Below are 20510 nucleotides of genomic sequence, written 5' to 3'. Positions count from 1 at the left end.
CTGAGCAACAATAATAATCCAGAGTTTGGATTTCAGAAGAGTAGTTGCACTGTGAATAACATTTACACATTCACTCACCTAATTCTAAAAGCATTAAATTTTTTCGGCGACTTATCTAAGGCATTTCTCCTAGATGAACTGAGGTTTATGGGACTGCTGGCGTAGCCAGCCAATTGGTAATGTCACATGTAACCAAAAGAATGCAGAAAGTTGTACTTAGTAATTCAGCCAATGTAATCAGGGTATATTCTCTGACTGGGGATAAATCGCATATAGGACTCTTGGGTGCGCTTCTGTTCCTCAGATATTTAAACGATCTGCGGCCTAATACAAAACAAACAGAATTAGTCCTTTTTGAGATGAAACTAGTGTTATAATGAGCTCAAGCATACGTACAGTAACAGAAGAAATGGTAAACAGTGTTCTGAAAAGAATCATTGACTGGTTTTCTGCGAAGGTCTCACCCTCAACTTTAAAACGACACAACATATTCGATTCTGCACATCTAGAATTATTGCACCAATGATAACACATGGTAAAGAAATAATACATATGGTAGAAACTACAAAATTCTTAGATGTCTGTATCAACGAGAATTTAAACTGGAAAAATCATATTATCTAATTCAGAAAACAACTTACTTCAACCACATTTGCATTTTGAATCACTGCAAATCTTGAAGAGAATCATATCAGTAAGTTGACATGTATTCCATATTTCACAGCCGGCCGGTGCGACCGAGCGGTTCTAGGCGCTTTAGTCTGGAACCGCGCGACCCCTATGGTCGCAGGTTCGAAGGCCTCTGGCAAGGATGTTTCTCTTGTCCTTAGGTTAGTTAGGTTTAAGTAGTTCTAGGTTCTAGGGGACTGATGACCTCAGATGTTAAGTTCCATAGTGCTCAGAGTCGTTTAAACCATTTTGAACCATATTTTACATATTTTCATTCAAAAATCACATATGAAGTAGTGTTCTGAGGCAGCTCATCTTTAAGAAAGCTAGTCTTCGTTGCTCAAAAACGTTCTATAACAATGAGTGGTGCGTAGCCACGATCATTTTCTAGACATCTGTTTAACGAGTTGAGCATTATGATTACCGCTCCACATTATATTTATTCTCTCATAAAATTTGTTGTAAATAATCCACTGCAGCTCAAAAGGAGAAATAATGTACCTAATTATAAAACCAGAAGGAAAAATATCATTCAGTACTCCGCATTAATGTTGTGTTTAGCACAAAAAGCAGTGCACAGTGCTGCAGCCAAAATTTTTCGATGTGTTAGACAGCGAAGTAAAATTTGAAAACAAAATGACGAAATTTGCCGTAGAACAATTTCGGTTACTGTAGCGTGCGAAAGGTGGTGGGAATGACTAACACTTGTGAATGGGCAACATGTAGCCATATTCACAAAATAATTTGTGATGTGAATATAGAATGACGTACTCCCTATTATTACGATTTGTCGTGCAAATGATCCGTGAGACATAAAACTAACTTACCATAAACGGAAGGTGGAACCAAACAGATAACAGTTCTGTGTTTTGTTCCATGATATGTGCATCACTAGGCGCGAAATGGCATTCGTTTAACTTTTTCAGTTTCTAAATCCCTCTTATTCGATGTGTTAAATCCAAGCCACACAAGTCGTAACATTTTTTGTAGACACCAAGAATTATAACAGCAGGAGAAAAAACATGTAGAACTAAGCTTTCTACGAGTTGTTTTACAGATGTGCTTCAACTGTCACGGTGTAAATTAAGTTTGGACCTGCTGTCACTGTTGTGTGTCCTGTCAGACATGCCATATACTATTCGAGAATACTTCGCATAACTGGAAATGAATATGTAATTTGAAACATTGTATTCATTGTCTAAATCAGTAGAAAATGCATGAACACAGCCAATATAACATTTTAAATAAAATAACAGTTAAGAGCGTAATTATGACAACATATGTTAATATCAATTTTAAGGAACATTTCCCTCTTTTTATACCTCGCTCAGTATTTACTCTTGTGGGTATGAAATTAGCTGAAGTGGCGCAGTGTCTGTTACCATTCCAGATGTATCTTGAAAGCGTTGTTGTTTACGCTACATACTTTATGTAGGATTAACATGGTAGGAAGACACGCCAGTTGACAATGAACGGGATTTCGTTTGGTGCACTGCAGGTACTATTTCATTGGTAAATATTAACTAAATAAAATTAACGGAGTTCAATGAGTAAATCATCATAATAAAACTATGTATGTAGCGAACTGAAGAGTCGCATATAAAGCAAAATCAGATGGAGCTAGAAGTACAAAAATTACAGAAACAGCTAGGACAGAACCAAGTACGTATTCTGCGTCTATCGTGGGAAAATATTACAACATAGAAATGAAAAGAATAAAGAAAGACATAAACTACAGGGAAAGAACTAAATGCGTGTAAACAGGCAATTTTAGAATACCTTTGATCTCGTTAGTCTACGGATACCGCTTTCGTATAGGTTTCGAAAATTATGTGGGAAAGAGTTAATCACTTCTTGGAGGAGGAAGGCGTAGTTAGATTATAAAACTAAGCTTTCCAGCTGTTGTACGATGTTGTAAGCCGATATGTCGTGGTTGTACGATCGTTTCTAGCTACCCAGTGGAAGTAGCGTGACAGGATTCAGAAGACGATAGTGCCTCCCTGCTACTGTCTAAGAGTTGCTTCACCTTGCCTGCCCACCTGTGCTCCTAACAAATGGAGTTAGAGGGAAGAGGTTGCATTCCGTATAGGCTTGAAAACTTTTTACTAGACAGTATTTCTCAATGAAGCAATAAACTGCTACACTGATAAATCAGGGTTAAGCTCTTGGGCTAGGTGGAGTGGGCTAGGAGACATGCCACAAGAATAGCATCGCCTTGAGCCCATATTTGCCCTCGTAGTTGATTATATTGTGCACCAGAGATGTGAATTTACTTGGGAAAATAAATATTTGGCTACGAAATCTCAGGAAAATAATTAACTAGTATTGATCATCGGGTTTTACTCGTTAATAAAGACATCGGTCAAGAAAAGCACTTCTGCACCCGCTGTGCGTTTCTAAAATCAGGAGATGACTGTAAGAAACGAGACGGCGTGATAGGAGGTGTACAAGCATCTAACTGCAACTGCAGACTGCAGTTAGTTTTCCGCTCGGACAAATTTCCTAAGGTAACTGCCACATTCGAACAATAAACTTCACGTCCTGCATTATTATCTTACGGCGCCTCAGAGGCCGGGAGCTCTCACTACGAGAAGTCTCTCGCCACCGTGGCGTTTGGTAGGAGCTTCACCGTTATGGGCACTGCGCGTGCGTTATACGTTGGCTGCTCCAGAAAAGCTGGAACAAACTACGGCTGACTGCGCCTGACGGGTGATAGCCAGAGACTGCGACCCTGCAGCAGAACACCATGCATCGTAATGTGCACTGTTTTCTAACGGCATCCTGAAAAGGACGTTAGAAAAATCTAGGTCACTTTCATTAGAGACTCTTGGGTGGACTACACATTTGTAAAATTGGTATTACCAGGTTGCTCTTTATCGCTAATCGCTAATTATCTTCCATCAGAAGTATCCTTAAAGTCACGGCGTCGACCTTCGTACAAACCAACGTATTTGACGATAATCGTAAATGGGAACGAAATTTAACCCATACTTCAAGTTAGTTAAATGTGCCTGAGTTAAGGCCGTACAATAATAAGTACTCCCCACTTGGTGTCATACCAAATGTCCAGTCAGCTATCTGTGACCCGCGACAGTCAGGGCTCAGCCGCAGCGTGTGGTCGCGGCATTCGCACAGTTGCGACAGCGTTCCGGCCTTCACCTTGTAGTCGCAGACCGTTTCATAATCACCGCAGGCCTGCTGCCTTTCCCCATTCCTAAGCGGGAAAGTTGTCCGGCTTCGGCGGCGACACCGATGTAAACACGGCGCGTGGTCCAGGTCTGCCACAGCGAGGCGACAGTCAAGAGTACATCTGGAAGAGAGACATGCACTGGACGATGAGAGATCGCAGACAGATCGTAACGTTGATATCAGAGAGAGATGGTTTTTGTTACGTGGTAAACTAGACTGTAGTTGCAAAATTGATAACAGCACTTTTCCAAGCTATTTGTGTTGTGTTGGATCTATTACGCGATTCAGCTCCGGAAGCTCATTGTAAGTTAGTAAGTGTAGTTAATTATAAACAGCACACTCTACTGTTGTGTTATGTACTGAATTGATTTTTAACAGTTTGTCCCTTCTCCCCAGATCCTTCGTGCTATCGCGTTGGAGATATCCATTTTCTTAAGTCCAAATTACACCAGTGTTGTGCTTCTTCTTTTCCTGCATCTCTTTCAGTGGTGCACTCGTAACATCCTCTACTTCTTTAAATGTTTCCACGTCCTGTACCCGTAATTTACTTCTTTTTTTTACAGTTTCCTCCCTTTGTACAATTTCCCCCATTTGTACAATTTCCCCCATTTGTACAATTTCCCACGCTTTGTACAATTTCCCACGCTTTGTACAATTTCCCACGCTTTGTACAATTTCCCACGCTTTGTACAATTTCCCACGCTTTGTACAATTTCCCACGCTTTGTACAATTTCCCACGCTTTGTACAATTTCCCACGCTTTGTACAATTTCCCACGCTTTGTACAATTTCCCACGCTTTGTACAATTTCCCACGCTTTGTACAATTTTCCCACGCTTTGTACAATTTTCCCACGCTTTGTACAATTTTCCCACGCTTTGTACAATTTTCCCACGCTTTGTACAATTTTCCCACGCTTTGTACAATTTTCCCACGCTTTGTACAATTTTCCCACGCTTTGTACAATTTTCCCACGCTTTGTACAATTTTCCCACGCTTGTACAATTCCCCCCTCCCTTTGTACAATTTCCCCCCTTTAGTTTTCTCCCTTTGTACAGTTTTCTCCTTTTCTACAATCTATTCAGTTCTAATCCTAACAAATAAATTATCATCAGATCCTCACCTGCAACTTGAAATGTTGTGCAGTTTAGAATCTGATTTTGAAATTACTGTCTTACCAATAATCTATACGGTGTCTCCAAATCCTTCCCATGTATGCTTCTTAAACGAATCAGGAGGAAAATCGAGGAGAACCTGTTCTCGCTTCAGGTAATCCTGATAACCGAAAAGCATCCCTAAATCTTTACCTTACCACTCGGCGCGCCACCAGAAATGTTCCACTGACAGATCTTCCTCTCCTTTCCACCTCTTTTCTTAAAGTAACTTATTTATTTTACATTAATGAGAGACGCTTTTCTGTTGCAGACTTTTGCGAACTATATCGCTGTCTGACATGTTGCATGTTGTTTAGAAACATGCTACAATTCCTTAAGAGGTTTCATAGTCCCACATACTAAAATGAAGTTCTAGTTACCTGTATTTTCTTAATAAGTCGAGCAGCGATCCGCTAAAAAGATGTTTACGGGACCTCGACTGTTCATCCTGTTTGTGGCGAGAGGTTTTATGGGCCTGCTGCGCCATCTAGCTGCATAGCACCTAATCTAAATAATAGTAACGACCGAGTGGAATTACGGTAAAGCTGTCTGCTTTGTATGGTCGTTGAAATTTACTATCTAAAGCACTCACTATGGTGACGAATCATGAGATAGCTATATAGACACTTACACATGAAGGTGGTATCGTGTACGCAAAGTATAAAAGAGCTGTACATTGGCGAAGCTGTCTACTCAGCTGATTCAATTGAAAAGATTATCGACGTGATTATGTCCGCACGACGGGAACTAACAGACTATGAACGCAGAATGGTGGTTGGAAACAGACGCATGGGACATTCCATTTAGAAACTTCTTAATGAACTCAATAGTCAGCAATCTACAGTGTCAAGACTGTGCCAAGAATAAAAAATTTCAGAACAATACAGTGGCCGACGGCTTTCACTTAACGACCGAGAGCAGCTAGATATTAGTAGAGATGTCAGTGCTAAGAGACGAATGTATCCGTTAGGACAGTGAGGCGAAATCTGACCTTAACGGGCTATGGCAGCAGACGACCGACGCGAGTGCCTTAGCTAGGAGCACGACGGTGCCTCATCTGGGCTCTTGACCACATCAGTTCACCCGTAGATTACTGGAAACCCGTGGCATGTTCAGCTGAGTCCCGATTTCAGTTGGTAGGAGCCGATGGCAGGGTAACAGTGTGGGCGGACACCATGAAGGCATGGACCATAATTGCCAACAAGACACTGTGCAACTTGGCAGGGGCTCCACAATGATGTGGGCTGTGTTTACATGAAATGGATTGGGTCCTCCAGTCCAGGTGAAACGGTCATTGACTGGAAATGGGTATGTTCGCTACCTAGAGACTATTTGCAGCCATTCATGGACTGCATGTTGCCAAACAACGATGGACTTTTATGGATGACAGCGCCCCATGTCGCTGAGCCTTAATTGTTAGCAACTGGTTTGAAGGACGTTCTAAGAAATTCGAGCGATGGATTTGGCTAACCATCGAACATTTATTGGACATAACCGGGGGGTTAGTTCGTGAACAAAATCCAGTGCCCGCAATACTTTCGCAATTATGGAATCGCTAGAGAGGCAGCATGGTACAATATTTCTGCAGGAGACTTCCAACAATTTGTTGAGTCCATGCTACGTGGGAGTTGCAGTATTATGCAGCGAGAAACGAGGTCCGACACGATATTAGGAGGTATTTCATGGCTTTTATTGCCTCACTGTACAGTGACAAGATATAAAAAAATTTAAAGTATGGAAAATATTACGTGATTGCATTACGTAAGCATATTCCTACGTGTTTTTGGTAAATCTCATTCGGTCTTGCAAAATACTATTTACAGCTAAGTCCTATTTCTGAGAAAATCTTTCACCCTCCTTTTGCTCAAGAAGCAAGACGACGTACACAGTACCGCTAATAATTGCTACGAAAAAAATATCGGAATGTATGATTGGTGATATTACACACGAGTTCTCATGCAACAAAACAATTGATCTTATTTGATGCATCATAGCAGATGTTGGAAGTATGTTAATACACACACACACACACACACACACACACACACACACACACACACACACACACACACACACTTTCCACAGATGTGTTTCGACATGGTCACTAACTCCGGCAGTGCCAGGAACCCAGAAGGTTCTGCTTTCAGTGAGGACGGCTATGAGAGCCTGTAGACTCAGACACCTACGCTCCTCCTGTTCTTTCACGGTCGTATTTTGTATTTTCCTTTTCTTTGGCCTTCCAGGGCCGAGCTTAGTCGATGCGCTCTCGGTCCTCATTGCCAATGCATCCGAAGTTACATCAGACCTCCTACCCATCAACTTACGAGCGCATTTCAGGAAGCAACGACGGCTAAACTTTAATGAATTCCAAGAATACATATTGTTAGAACATACCACAAGACTGAAGCTTACTTTCACAACATCTCCGTTGTTTATTTATCGTATCTATCTACAAGCTTTAGAGTCCCTTGTCCTTGTCAACTGCTGGCGGTCCAATAAGCTAGTTGTACACTGCATTAATCTCAATATCGCTTCCATAAAGTTTCTCGCCCTGGAAGTCTTAGAGCATTGCGAAAAGGTAAAGACTGCGTGATCGATCGTTTCCCATCCAAACTGATGCAGCAAGCATCTGATTTTACCAGCAGTGTAAATGTGATCGTAGTCATGAAGGACAATCAGCAGGGAGGCGTTACAAGCCGACAATTACGGAGTGTTCCCTTTAGTTTTAAATACAAACGTGTCGCAGTATCAGTCTGCCTTTTGCACGAAATAAATCCTTAGGATATCAAGCAACAGCCGCCATGAGTTTACATATCGATTTCGTTTGAATTTTCACGGGTTTAAAAAAAAAAAAAAAAGTTAGATGCCACCAGTGATTGACGGTTGGTCTGTGGGGTGAAGTAATATTTCTCTGTCTCACCATCAGATTCCACGTGCATGGTGCCGCATCGAACCTATCAGCGTTACAACTGTTAACCGGCCGGTGAGGTCGTGCGGTTCTAGGCGCTTCAGTATAGAACCGCGTGACCGCTACGGTCGCAGGTTCGAATCCTGCCTCGGGCATGGATGTGTGTGATGTCCTTAGATTACTTAGGTTTAAGTAGTTCTAAGTTCTAGGGGACTGGTGACCTCAGAAGTTAAGTCCCATAGTGCTCAGAGCCATTTGAACCATTTTACAACTGTTTCCTGTGGTTTTTATTGCTCACACGTTTTCCTGTAAACCCATCGAGCACAAAGTTTGCTACAGCCAATACAACTGGCCAACATTTAAAGAGGCAAGGAATGAGTTACTAAATTAGAATTAATTTTTTTTCTTGCACTGTTTCGTTCTTCACTTGATTCTGGAAGGAGCCTCCGAAGAAAGCCGGACGTATGTGTCGAGAATCATCAACCATTTTGCGAAACTTCCACACAATTTTTTCGTTCGTTATTTAGATGACATTAAAATTATGATAGTTTCAACTTTCGAGCATTCTGGAAGCGGATAACATTTTTTACCTCACTACCGGTCGTAATTTACGTCGTACACGGTACATTTTTAACAGTTACGGAATGCAGCATAACTTATTTCTACCCCCATCCTCACAAAATGAAGACTAGAGTTTGAAGAAACGATTCGACTTTCGACAGAATATTTCAATTAATATCAGTAGCAGGAGTGCGTAAAAGGTCACTACCCTCGTACATAAACTAAATACACTTCCTGATCAAATTACCTAAAGAGGTGTTGCTTTCATTTGATATTTCGAGTGAGGCTACTGTGCAACTCGTACAATATTTCCAGAGTGGTCAGAAGTCTGACAGCTGCATAGAGGCAAACACTTATAATGAGGGGCTCTTCTTACTAACGTATGTCGGAATTTGCATAAAAGCAGTTTGCAAGACGTTCTCGCACATGAACAGTTTTTTCAGTGTGGTCCACACTGATAGCTGATACTTTTCACACTGGATCTGCGTCAAATTGTTTTATGGAATTCATGTACAACGTGAATTTATTTCTGTGTTTTCATCTAGTTTCCTTCCTTGTTCGAACTTCCAGTAGTACCTTACTTACTATCTTCTTCTTTCTTCCTTGTCAGAGAATAGTCTAGACGCGCATCTTAGATGGTTTCGTGTTGATAATCTGAAGTTGGCGCAGAATGCATGGCCGAATAACCAGTTTCAAATAAAGTAAATGCGGACGACTGGAAAGTCTGAAAGCTGGCATCACAATTTTAGGCTCTACGGAAACAAATATGGAGGCCGCTTACAGACACAGTGAATCTTCTTAAGAAGTCGTTTCAAAGCACCTAGTATTGAATCCTTTTTGTATTACATCTGTCTTCCTTAGCTGCGACCTGACACACATTATGCAGACTCATGGGCTGATGTGAAACGCCATTTGTCCCGCTACGTTAAATATTCATTAGTGTTTCTCCTGGGAAATATAGTTGCGGTATTTCACAGCATGAAGTGCAGTTCACAGAGATTAAATTGGACCGGCAGCGTAATGCAATATACGGCAATAACTGTCAGCTCAGCGCAACCATACAGTCACTTCATTTTGTGCAGGCTGAGGAAGCAGCCTGAAAGCGCTAGCAGCGAAGACAAAACAAAAAAATTAACTGCAAATAATTATGTCTGTTCATTCAAAATAGCTATTATATGGAGCTGAGTAAAGAGCTACGTGTCATAATGGCAATAAATCTCTCTCTCTCTCTCTCTCTCTCTCTCTCTCTCTCTCTCTCTCTCTCTCTCTCTCTCCCCTCTCCCCCCGCCCCCCTCCCACACGTACACGCGCGTAATTAACACACCAGTGACTCAACTACATCCTCTCCCCTCTTTGTCTCTCTTGTCGTACTTATATATGTGATTATTGGGCTGTTATTACACTTGGAAGATTGAGAGCTGTTTACCATAAAGTGTACGGTATTGTTTTTAATTTAAAAGTGTGGAGTGATATTTTGATTTCCTTTTTCTGAACATAAATTTTTAATTATTTCTGCTTCTGCTAATGTGGTAAATATGAAGTGTATCGCGTGGTAAAAATAGAAATCTACGTAGCTTTCTCGTCTGTAAGCCCAGAAATCCATATAGCTTGCATCCACTTAATCGGTTCAGTGATATCGATACACAGTATTACTCCGCTGGATTTGGTTATTAATTTTTCTCGCTTGCTTTCGTTGTCTTGGCGAGTGAATCGTGATTAGTAATAGTGTCTCTTCTAAATATATCTTCGTGGTCATTCATCCCTTTAATTGAGCTCTTTTCTCTTGTTTCAGGTAAGTTTTGCGAGGCACCTGGTCTAAAGCGTGGTAAGTTGTCTTCACGAAGCAGCTAGCTCGGAGAAAGAAGGGGCGGTGATATAAGGTGCACAAACGACTGCCGAGCGGAAATGTGAGTGCCGATCGGTTTGTGGTCTTGAGAACCCCCGTAAAAGTCGCCATTCTGAGAACAGGCTACAGGAATTAGGACGCTTGTACCCGGTGTAACCTCTGTTCGACGGAACTCTTAAGCAACGACGAAAGTTATCACTTGATTGTAGTAGTCCATAGCACATACGACCATATCACTGTGTTCTAGAGATACATAGTGTCACGCCATTGGTAGTGACATCCAGTAATTTGAGCAACGTACAATGCTTAAATAACCACATTATTTCCATCAGGTTTTTCTTTTAAATGAGTTGTTAATCAACCGTTACTAGCGAGTTCGCAGTCTGTGCAGAGATGGATGTGGACGCATCATCCTCATATATCTTCGAAATGGCATGTGACACGTCCATGTCCACCTCTGCAAGGGCTGGGAACAGGCTAGTAATAATTCATTAAAAATTCATTTAAAAGAACAGCTTGATGGTACCGTTATTGTACACGAACTTGGAATAAGTATGCACGTACCACGTACAGCCAACAGTTAGCAAACTGTTTCGTTATGTACTTAGGAAAATGGTCCCTCCGCATTCTTCGCGAACTTAAAAAGCGCACACGTCCCGCACTGACCAGTAGTTGTAAATATCACTGTATAAAGCAACAGCTTGATAGAAACTATGTCGCTCTTTAAATTTATCGGGGCTGTGGTGCCCACTCAGTAGTAAAGTGAGGTGTTTACAGTAATTACAGTTTGTGTGAATTAGTGTGCTCTTCAACTTTGAACCGAATTTGGCCACTGTGATGGGTTGTACTTCCGCAGAGATTTGAAAATGTACTTAGTGGACGTGGTAACCTCTCAGCCCGTAAATATCTTATCGAGGTGGTATTTGTGTAACACCGAGGGCTGTTGACAGACTTTTATTCGGTTAATTTCCATCCGAAGGATCATCATCAGAAGACAATGGACCATTGCAGCAAACTGTATCGCTTCGCTCATAATGCGGAATCAATGAAAATGAAAGACACCGCCACACAATAGAAATTTTATAATTTCTTATTTATTGACGCCTCAACAAGAGTTCCACCTTATAGGCTCTAATGGTACAAGAAATTTACTGTTAGCAGTCTTTGTTTATTTACTTCCACAACACGGTTCGACGGTTTAAACCTCCATCATTTTTGTGGATTAATATGACATGTATGTGCTGTTTTATCACTTTGGGGTAATCTGTGGCACTGTCTAGTAGAGGACAACACACTGTTGCCGTACACGGGTCACACTGTTGTAGAGATCTTTGACTGAAAGGATGAACGAAAATATGTGAAAGTAAAATAAAAATTGCTCACTTGGTCACAAGGTCTTTTCATTTGCAACATCACATAGACCATAACGCATTGTAAGGAGTGAGGGAACAAAGATTACGTCTAGAATCGAAGTTGAAAGAATATATAGCAAAACAATACAAGATTTTCGAGCGCGACTCAAAGCATTATGGAGCTAAATGGTTCAAATGGCTCTGAGCACTATGGGACTTAACTTATGAGGTCAGCAATCCTCTGGAACTTAGAACTACTTAAACCTAACTAACCTAAGGACATCACACATATCCATGCCCGAGGCAGGATTCGAACCTGCGACCGCAGCGGCCGGCTTGTCAAGCTTTTGGGTTGCTTTAGATAAGCGGAAACGCACGTGTAAATATCACCAGTGACCATAAATTATTTTATGTCCAGCTCATAAAACTTAATATTTGTATATAATTAATTTTTAGGGTGTTACGCTGAGTACTTGAGTACAATAACAATGTTGCCTGCAATGCCAGAGTTTCTATGACAGCGGCAGTTTTTTTCGTGTGTTCCTGACGATGAGTGTTTCGAACGAAACCGGTTCCGATTAAAGGTTCATTTTATGAGTAGCCCTTGGTGGGTCACAGACTTTTTTAAATGTTTGAGAATTGTGAAGAAATTGTAACAGGGTACACCACGGAAGATGTAATTCAACCGTAACACCGAGTGAGGCAGGAATGCTACCATTGGGACATTTCTGGTGGTTGTGGGCTCTGTTGCCATCGAAGTGTTACTTTGGAAAGTCTCGGGTGCTGCTTAGCATAGAAAACTGTGCAGATTGCTAGGAGTAGGACAGCCGGCCTCTGTGACCGAGCGGTCACAGAGTCCGGAACCGCGCGGCTGCTACGGTCGCAGGTTCGAATCCTGCGTCGGGCATGGACCTGTTAGGTTTAAGTAGTTCTAAGTTCTAGGGGACTGTTGACCTCAGATGTTAAGTCCCATATTGCTCAAAGCCATTTGAACCATTTAGGAGTAGTAGTGCGGATCTGGCGAGAGCAGGCGAGGACGTGCAACGCTGGACACGCGGGTAGCCCTCGCGGCACCTGCTGCTACCCCACCCCCTCCCCCTCTCCCTCTCCCACTCTCTCTCTCTCTCTCTCTCTCTCTCTCTCTCCCCCTCCCTCCCTCCCTCTCTCTCGCCTGCTTCCCCGTCTCCCACACACAGCCTGCTCGCAGTATGCGCCGGCCGCTTCGCCAAGTCCGGACGCGCAAGTAGCCCAAGGCGAAAGCGACACGCAGCGCGGGCCAACACACTGCTCCGCCACGCGCCGGGGATGCGTCCAGAACTGAAAACAAGACCACACTGTAGTGGCAGGTCACATTGTGGAATAACTGAAGAAAGTAGAACAAGGATTGAGCAAACGCAGCACCCAGACTTTTTTTTATCTTGGGTTATTCTCTCACGAGACAATGTTCCTTCCGTTGAACTGCGCGTACAACTTTAACGTCCATAAGGCTACGCTGCGAGACAAGTAGGTGACCCAGACGCGGTTGAATGTCCGCGGCGTAACAGCGACCTTCCTTGCCTTTGTCTGGCCAGCTCCACGGTAGTCAAATGCTGAACTGTTCGCACGTCTCCGCTTAATATACAAGGTGTTACAAAAAGGTACAGCCAAACTTTCAGGAAACATTCCTTACACACAAAGAAAGAAAATATGTTATGTGGACATGTGCCGGGAAACGCTTACTTTCCATGTTAGAGCTCATTTTATTACTTCTCTTCAAATCACATTAATCATGGAATGGAAACACACAGCAACAGAACATACCAGCGAGACTTCAACACTATGTTACAAGAAATGTTCAAAATATCTTCCGTTAGCTAGGATACATGCATCCACTCTCCGTCGCATGGAATCCCTGATGCGCTGATGCAGCTCTGGAGAATGGCGTATTGTATCATAGCCGTCCACTATACGAGCACGAAGAGTCTCTACATTTGGTACCGGGGTTGCGTAGACAAGAGCTTTCAAATATCCCGTAAATGAAAGTCAAGAGGGTTGAGGTCAGGAGAGCGTGGAGGCCATGGAATTGGTCCGCCTCTACCAAACCAGCGGTCACCAAATCTCTTGTTGAGAAGCGTACGAACACTTCGACTGAAATGTGCAGGAGCTCCATCGTGCATAAACCACATGTTGTGTCGTACTTGTAAAGGCACATGTTCTAGCAGCACAGGTAGAGTATCCCGCATGAAAACACGATAACGTGCTCCATTGAGCGTAGGTGGAAGAACATGGGGCCCAATCAAGACATCACCAACAATGCCTGCCCAAACGTTCACAGAAAATCTGTGTTGATGACGTGATTGCACAATTGCGTACGGATTCTCGTCAGCCCACACATGTTGATTGTGAAAATTTACAATTTGATCAAGTTGAAATGAAGCCTCATCCGTAAAGAGACCATTTGCACTGAAATGAGGATTGACACATTGTTGGATGAACCATTCGCAGAAGTGTACCTGTGGAGGCCAATCAGCTGCTGATAGTGCCTGCACACGCTGTACATGGTACGGAAACAACTGGTTCTCCCGTAGCACTCTCCATACAGTGACGTGGTCAACGTTACCTTGTACAGCAGCAACTTCTCTACGCTGACATTAGGGTTATCGTCAACTGCACGAAGAATTGCCTCGTCCACTGCAGGTGTCCTCGTCGTTCTAGGTCTTCCCCAGTCGCGAGTCATAGGCTGGAATGTTCCGTGCTCCCTAAGACCCCGATCAATTGCTTCGAACGTCTTCCTGTCGGGACACCTTCGTTCTGGAAATCTGTCTCGATACAAACGTACCGCTTCACGGCTATTGCCCCGTTCTAATCCATACATTAAATGGGCATCTGCCAACTCCGCATTTGTAAACATTGCAGTGACTGCAAAACCACGTTCGTGATGAACACTAACCTGTTGATGCTACGTACTGATGTGCTTGATGCTAGTACTGTAGAGCAATGAGTCGCATGTCAACACAAGCACAGAAGTCAACATTACCTTCCTTCAATTGGGCCAAGTGGCGATGAGTCGAGGAAGTACAGTACATACTGCCGGAACTCAAATGAGCTCTAACATGGAAATTATACGTTTCCGGACACATGTCCACATAACAACTTTTCTTTATTTGTGTATGGGGAATGTTTCCTGAAAGTTTGGCCGGACCTTTTCGTAACATCCTGTATAAATTATACGATAGGACACACGACTGATATGACACGATTCACTCGTGCCACACAAAACTTCCGTGCCTTTGGTGAACTGGTGAAGGTGGCGACATGGATGACATCGGTCCAAACAACTAACACAAAAGAAATTTCCCAAATCATGGAGAAGCAGTGGACTCCGCACGATAGAAAATATGCTAGCGAAGAGAGAGGAGTATAGTTTACGGCTCTTAAACTGTGTGGTAGCTTCAAGGTTACATGAGTAATCTACGCCCTTGGTGACGAGCAGACTTGAATACACAGAGTTGACGGGTTGCTACTAGACCGCAAAACCATGAAAGGTATAGGACAGGGGTACTTGTCGCCACCGCTAATATTTCATTTGTATAATAAAGAGGCAGTGAGGGAAGTGAAATATCTTGATGTGGGGGTATTTTGCCACGGACATGCAGTTACCACGATATGGTTCGCGGAAGACGTGGCAGTAATCACCGAACATGAACAGGATCTGAGTTTGGTGCTTAACGAAATAGAACATAGCTACCAGATCTAATATGAAAATCATAAAAAGATAAAACGAAGGCAATGATGTGCACAACAGATGTACACACTGTGTGACTAAATGTTTAAGTAGGACAAGGAGCTCTTCGAGAGTGGAAGAATTTTTCTGTGTACAGAATTAAATAATAATAATAATAATAATAATAATAATAATAATAATAATAATAAAGTGCGGCCTCTGAGAGTTCCGTACAAACTTAATAGTTTATCCATACATTTCATCTATAGGTTCTGATGAGTGTGACCGAGCGAGGTGGCGCAGTAGTTAGACACTGGACTCGCACTCGGGAGGGCGACGGTTCAATCCTGCGTCCGGCCATCCTGATTTAGGTTTTCCGTGATTTCCCTAAATCGCTCCAGGCAAATGTCGGGATGGTTCCCTTGAAAGGGCACGGCCGACTTCCTTCCCTGTCCTTCCCTAATCCGATGAGACCGATGACCTCGCTGTCTGGTCTCCTTCACCAAAAACAACCAACCAACAATCTGATGAGTGATCCTGCAAGCCAAAATATGTAACAGTAATGGACATCACTTTTCATTGCATTCACTTAGAAGCTTACATTTTTTTACGCTACCGTAGACTTTAGTATAAATTTCAACTTAAAATCATGACCGTTGCTGAGAAAAAGAGGTCTTAACAAAAAAACAAAAATGGTTCAAATGGCTCTGAGCACTATGGGACTTAACATCTGTGGTCATCAGTCCCCTAGAACTTAGAACTACTTAAACCTAACTGACCTAAGGACATCACACACATCCATGCCTGAGGCAGGATTCCAACCTGCGACCCTAGTAGTCGCGCGGTTCCGTACTGCGCGCCTAGAACCGGTAGACCACCGCGGCCGGCAGGTCTTAACAGTCAGACAGCCGGACAACAAAGTGATTCTATAAGGGTTCCGTTTTTACTGACTGACGCATAGTACCATAAAAATGACATGTAGGAGAAACATAACAGTAGTAAGGAGTGGACAAGGGAAAAGGGCTTTCTGTATAATGACACAGCCGCAAACATCCAAAAGTTATAAGTCTCCACAGTCTACAAAGGTTCATAAAAGCTACGTTCCGTGCATTATTCCGACAGGTTCGATATATAGACACTACGCAAGACAGCCTTCGAAATGTTGTGTTCTGGGAAACTGGCACCAGATTCATTCAACGAGAAAGCAACGAAGACCTGAAAAACTTGAACCAGAGAAAAAGGTATACAGGCAAGCTTAGAGGGGCTTCAAAACTGTATATCGCCAACAATACAGCCCGTCTTTGTTATCCGGCGGAATTACAGACCACGCGAAATGCCACCACATGTCCGGCAAGGAAAAATTTAACTTGGAAAACGGAAATCTGCGTTAGTGGAAAGTTGTTTTTTAAGTGAACTTTTTCCCAAACTTTGTTTCGTGAGCTTACGCTGTGTACGAGTGCATACTACTTCCACAATGTTCAAGCAGGATTATGTGTTATCATTTTAAAGCGGTTCGTCTGAGAACTTGAAATACCAATATCCGACTACGCCAGTTAAAATCAGACTGGCGATCGCCTAGTTTTCGCCACTGGTAATTCATACGGAAGTTTGATGTGGCTGTACAATGCTACCGCCTACTTCTCACCCATATGCCTGTTGGCGCCATGCGTTTGCGACACTTTGGTGGAAGCATTCAAGGAATTCGTCAAATCAGTTTGAAATAAAAATAAAACGTTTATGTTCACTAGTACAGTGATATAACTATGAATTTCGCACATTATCTACGACCGAAGTTACAGAAAGTGAAAATAATGTAACACTTAATAAATATCGTAAAGAAAACCAGTTGGTGCTTATCGAAGCTTCAGAAACATTTAGGAGTTTTAAAGATGTTGTTGTTGTGGTCTTCAGTCCTGAGTCTGCTTTGATGCAGCTCTCCATGCTACTCTATCCTGTGCAAGCTTCTTCATCTTCCAGTACTTACTGCAACATACATCCTTCTGAATCTGCTTAGTGTATTCATCTCTTGGTCTCCCTCTACGATTTTTACCCTCCACGCTGCTAAATTTGTGATCCCTTTATGCCTCAGAACATGTCCTACCAACCGGTCCCTTCTTCTTGTCAAGTTGTTCCACAAACTCCTCTTCTCTATTCTATTCAATACCTCAGTAAGAGCCAGTTTTTCAGTATCACGTTGCAATCACGCTGGCGTGGACAGATGCCCTGATTCGTTTGGGCTGCGTGTCGTAAGGCCATTGTTACCGCTTCCTGAGGCTGGCTGCCTCTCAGCTGTTGTAATTGGATGCTGGCTGACAATGTCACTATGCGTCCGAACTGACTACGCGCATGTTCTATCGCGGACATACATAGGGATCCGGCAGTCCACGGAAGAACCTCAGCACCGTCTAGACTCTCCACTGATTACGGAAAAAACACAATACATTGAATGCTGCACAACAATTGGTAGACTAGGAAAAGCTTAACTGATGTATTACGGAAAATGGAGTCGGTTGTTTCAGATAATTCTATCTCATTCAGTAAGTGCAACATCTTTTTAGTCTCACTTCATAATTTACGGCTTAATGTTACCTGATAACTTATCACTTAGAAATACACCCAGAAGAGTGCAGTTGTGAAGTAACGTTTTCATCCGAAGCCACTTTGTAGGAAACTATTCGAGGAGCTACAGACTCTACATGCACCTCCACAGCATGTATAGTCGCTAACATCATAAGTAGACAAGAATAAAAGATGGAAAAGGAAGCAAAAGTTTGGAGTAGGGAAGTGTGGGAAAGGAAATTGATCGTGTCCTTTCAAAGGAACCATCCCGGAATTTGTCTTAAGCGATTTAGGGAAATCACGGAAAACCTAACTCTGGATGGCCGGGCAGGGATTTGAACAGTCGTCCTCCCGAATGCGAGTCCAGTGTTCTGACCATTGCGCCACCTCATTAGGTTTGGCAAGAATAGTGATATCTGCAGTTACAGTACCACAATAAGAGAAAGTTACTCATCACTAAAGCAGAAAGTGGCTCAGAAACGAATTCAGTGCTCAGTCACCATAATCTTCGACAATTTAACAAATAACACGAAATGTCCGAAGATTAGCAAAGGAAAATTTACGTATAATTTGAATTAATTTCTCGTGGATACCCCTTGTATTACACAGACCAAAGTTAAACAAACACTGGTAACACATACTGGCCGGCCGCTGTGGCCAAGCGGTTCTAGGCGCTTCAGTCCGAAACCGCGCCGATGCTACGGTCGCAGATTCGAATCCTGCCTCGGGCATGGATGTGTGGGATGTCGTTAGGTTAGTTAGATTTAAGTAGTTCTAAGTCTAGGGAACTGACGACCTCAGATGTTAAGTCCCATAGTGCTCAGAGCCATTTTTGGTATGACATACTAGGAAAACGTGTTTGTTTTGTTCTGAAATCTGTGCTTCATTTCTAACATGAATGGCGAGGAAGAATAATGTGATCATTTTTATAAAATTTAAGCCACTGTGCTAATCAGTATTCTGTAAATGACCAGCATGTACTCACACACCCAAATCTCGCTTGAACAAAAGCAACAGGCTCCTCCCACATCATTTCGAAACAAATCGTACATATAACCTATGGAACGTATAGGTAACTAACTGTAAACGTCCGAAATGAAGGTCGACTATATGTAACAGACTGAAGTTTTCTCTTACGAGACCTTACCCATGAGATAGGGGCGGACCTTTGTAGAACTCGTTTGTTCTGTATATAAGTGATGTACGCATGAGTGTGAGAGCCGAGATATCCAATAATAACAACATACAAAAAAAAAAGGCAGAGAATCGTGTGCCGAGAGTAAAAGAACCGCAACGCACAAAAATGAACCCCATATTTTGTGAATACATTTTATGAGAGGGATCCATTTAATGATACGACGTCCCCAATTACTCGTTTAGCTTCCGCAACACTAACTTGTTTGTGCTAATGGCCCTGGATTCGCCCTCTTACCAGATCGCTTTGTATTTTCACGAAACTTCGCATAGCACTAATATGCTCTGGGGAGATGTAAACAGTTCTCCAACTGTTGCGCTGAAAACACCTGACCGTCGTCACATTTCTTGACAGCTTTTATCACATGATATAGGATACTGGCGCCTAAAGTTGGATATAATCATAGTTATCCATTATTATTATCTTCTTAAGGATTCAGTTTCAGTCCTGCCATTCCAGAATTATGTGATGATTCTTCTTATCATAAATGTTGGTAACAGTCCATTTAGTACAACACGTCTGTTGAATCACTTGAAATCCCCACAAACCATTAAGGTTAATTAGTATGCCCTGTCCGTTCCCTCATCTTTCTTGTTGCACAGGAAAAACCATTGACACTAAGGCCCCTGTATGAGGTGGCATTTGCATGGCGGAGGGTACCTTGTACTACTGCTAGTCCTTTTTCTTTCCTGTTTCACTCGCCAATGAACCGAGTGAAAAGTGACTGCCTATATGCCTCCATAAGAACCGTGAGTCTTCTCGCCTTCGTGGTCGTTAATCGAAATCTACGTCGGCGGCAGTATAATCGTTCTGCAGTCAGCCGCAAATGCCGGTTGTCTAAATTTTCTCAACAGAGTTTTGTCAGAAGAACGTCGTCTTCCCCTTAGGTATTCCCATTTGAATTGACGAAGCATCTCGATAATACCTGCATGTTGTTCGCACCTTCCGTAAAGACATCTCGCAAGACGCCTCTGAACTGCTGCGATGTCTGCTTTTGATCCAAACTGGTGGGGACCCCAAACACTTAAGCAGGGTTTATTTAGTAAACAAAGTCGTGGTCGCATATAAGTAGTCACTTTTTATTCGTAGATGACGGTTTCGATCACCTACAGAGATCATCATCACATCATCGGATGTATGTTCCTTGTTGATAGTAGGATCGCTGGAGTGGAGCACGCAGACGGCCCGTCTGTGCTGGTGTGGAGAACACTGCTAAAAAATAAAAATAAAATAAAATAAAATAAAAACTATTACTTGTGGACGGACCTTTAAGTGTCTGTATCAGACGCTTTCTGGAAACATAAGAAAATGGAATCGACCTGTGGCCTTTCATCCATGGTCCGCAGGATATAGTGTGAGAAAAAGGCAAACCTG

The 20510-nt window shown here is 42.6% G+C and overlaps 1 protein-coding gene across 1 annotated transcript in view; it reads left to right on the top strand.

Annotated features, from left to right (window-relative positions):
* LOC126278722 (histone-lysine N-methyltransferase SETD1A-like) overlaps positions 1-20510 on the top strand; it is a 493303-nt gene that overhangs the window by 233381 nt on the left and 239412 nt on the right. The gene's annotated exons all lie outside the window — the stretch shown is intronic.

The sequence above is a fragment of the Schistocerca gregaria genome, chromosome 6, assembly GCF_023897955.1.
Source record: "Schistocerca gregaria isolate iqSchGreg1 chromosome 6, iqSchGreg1.2, whole genome shotgun sequence".
Classification (NCBI taxonomy): domain Eukaryota; kingdom Metazoa; phylum Arthropoda; class Insecta; order Orthoptera; family Acrididae; genus Schistocerca; species Schistocerca gregaria.
Note: the sequence above shows the minus strand (reverse complement) of the source record. Positions and strands in the feature narration are given on the sequence as shown.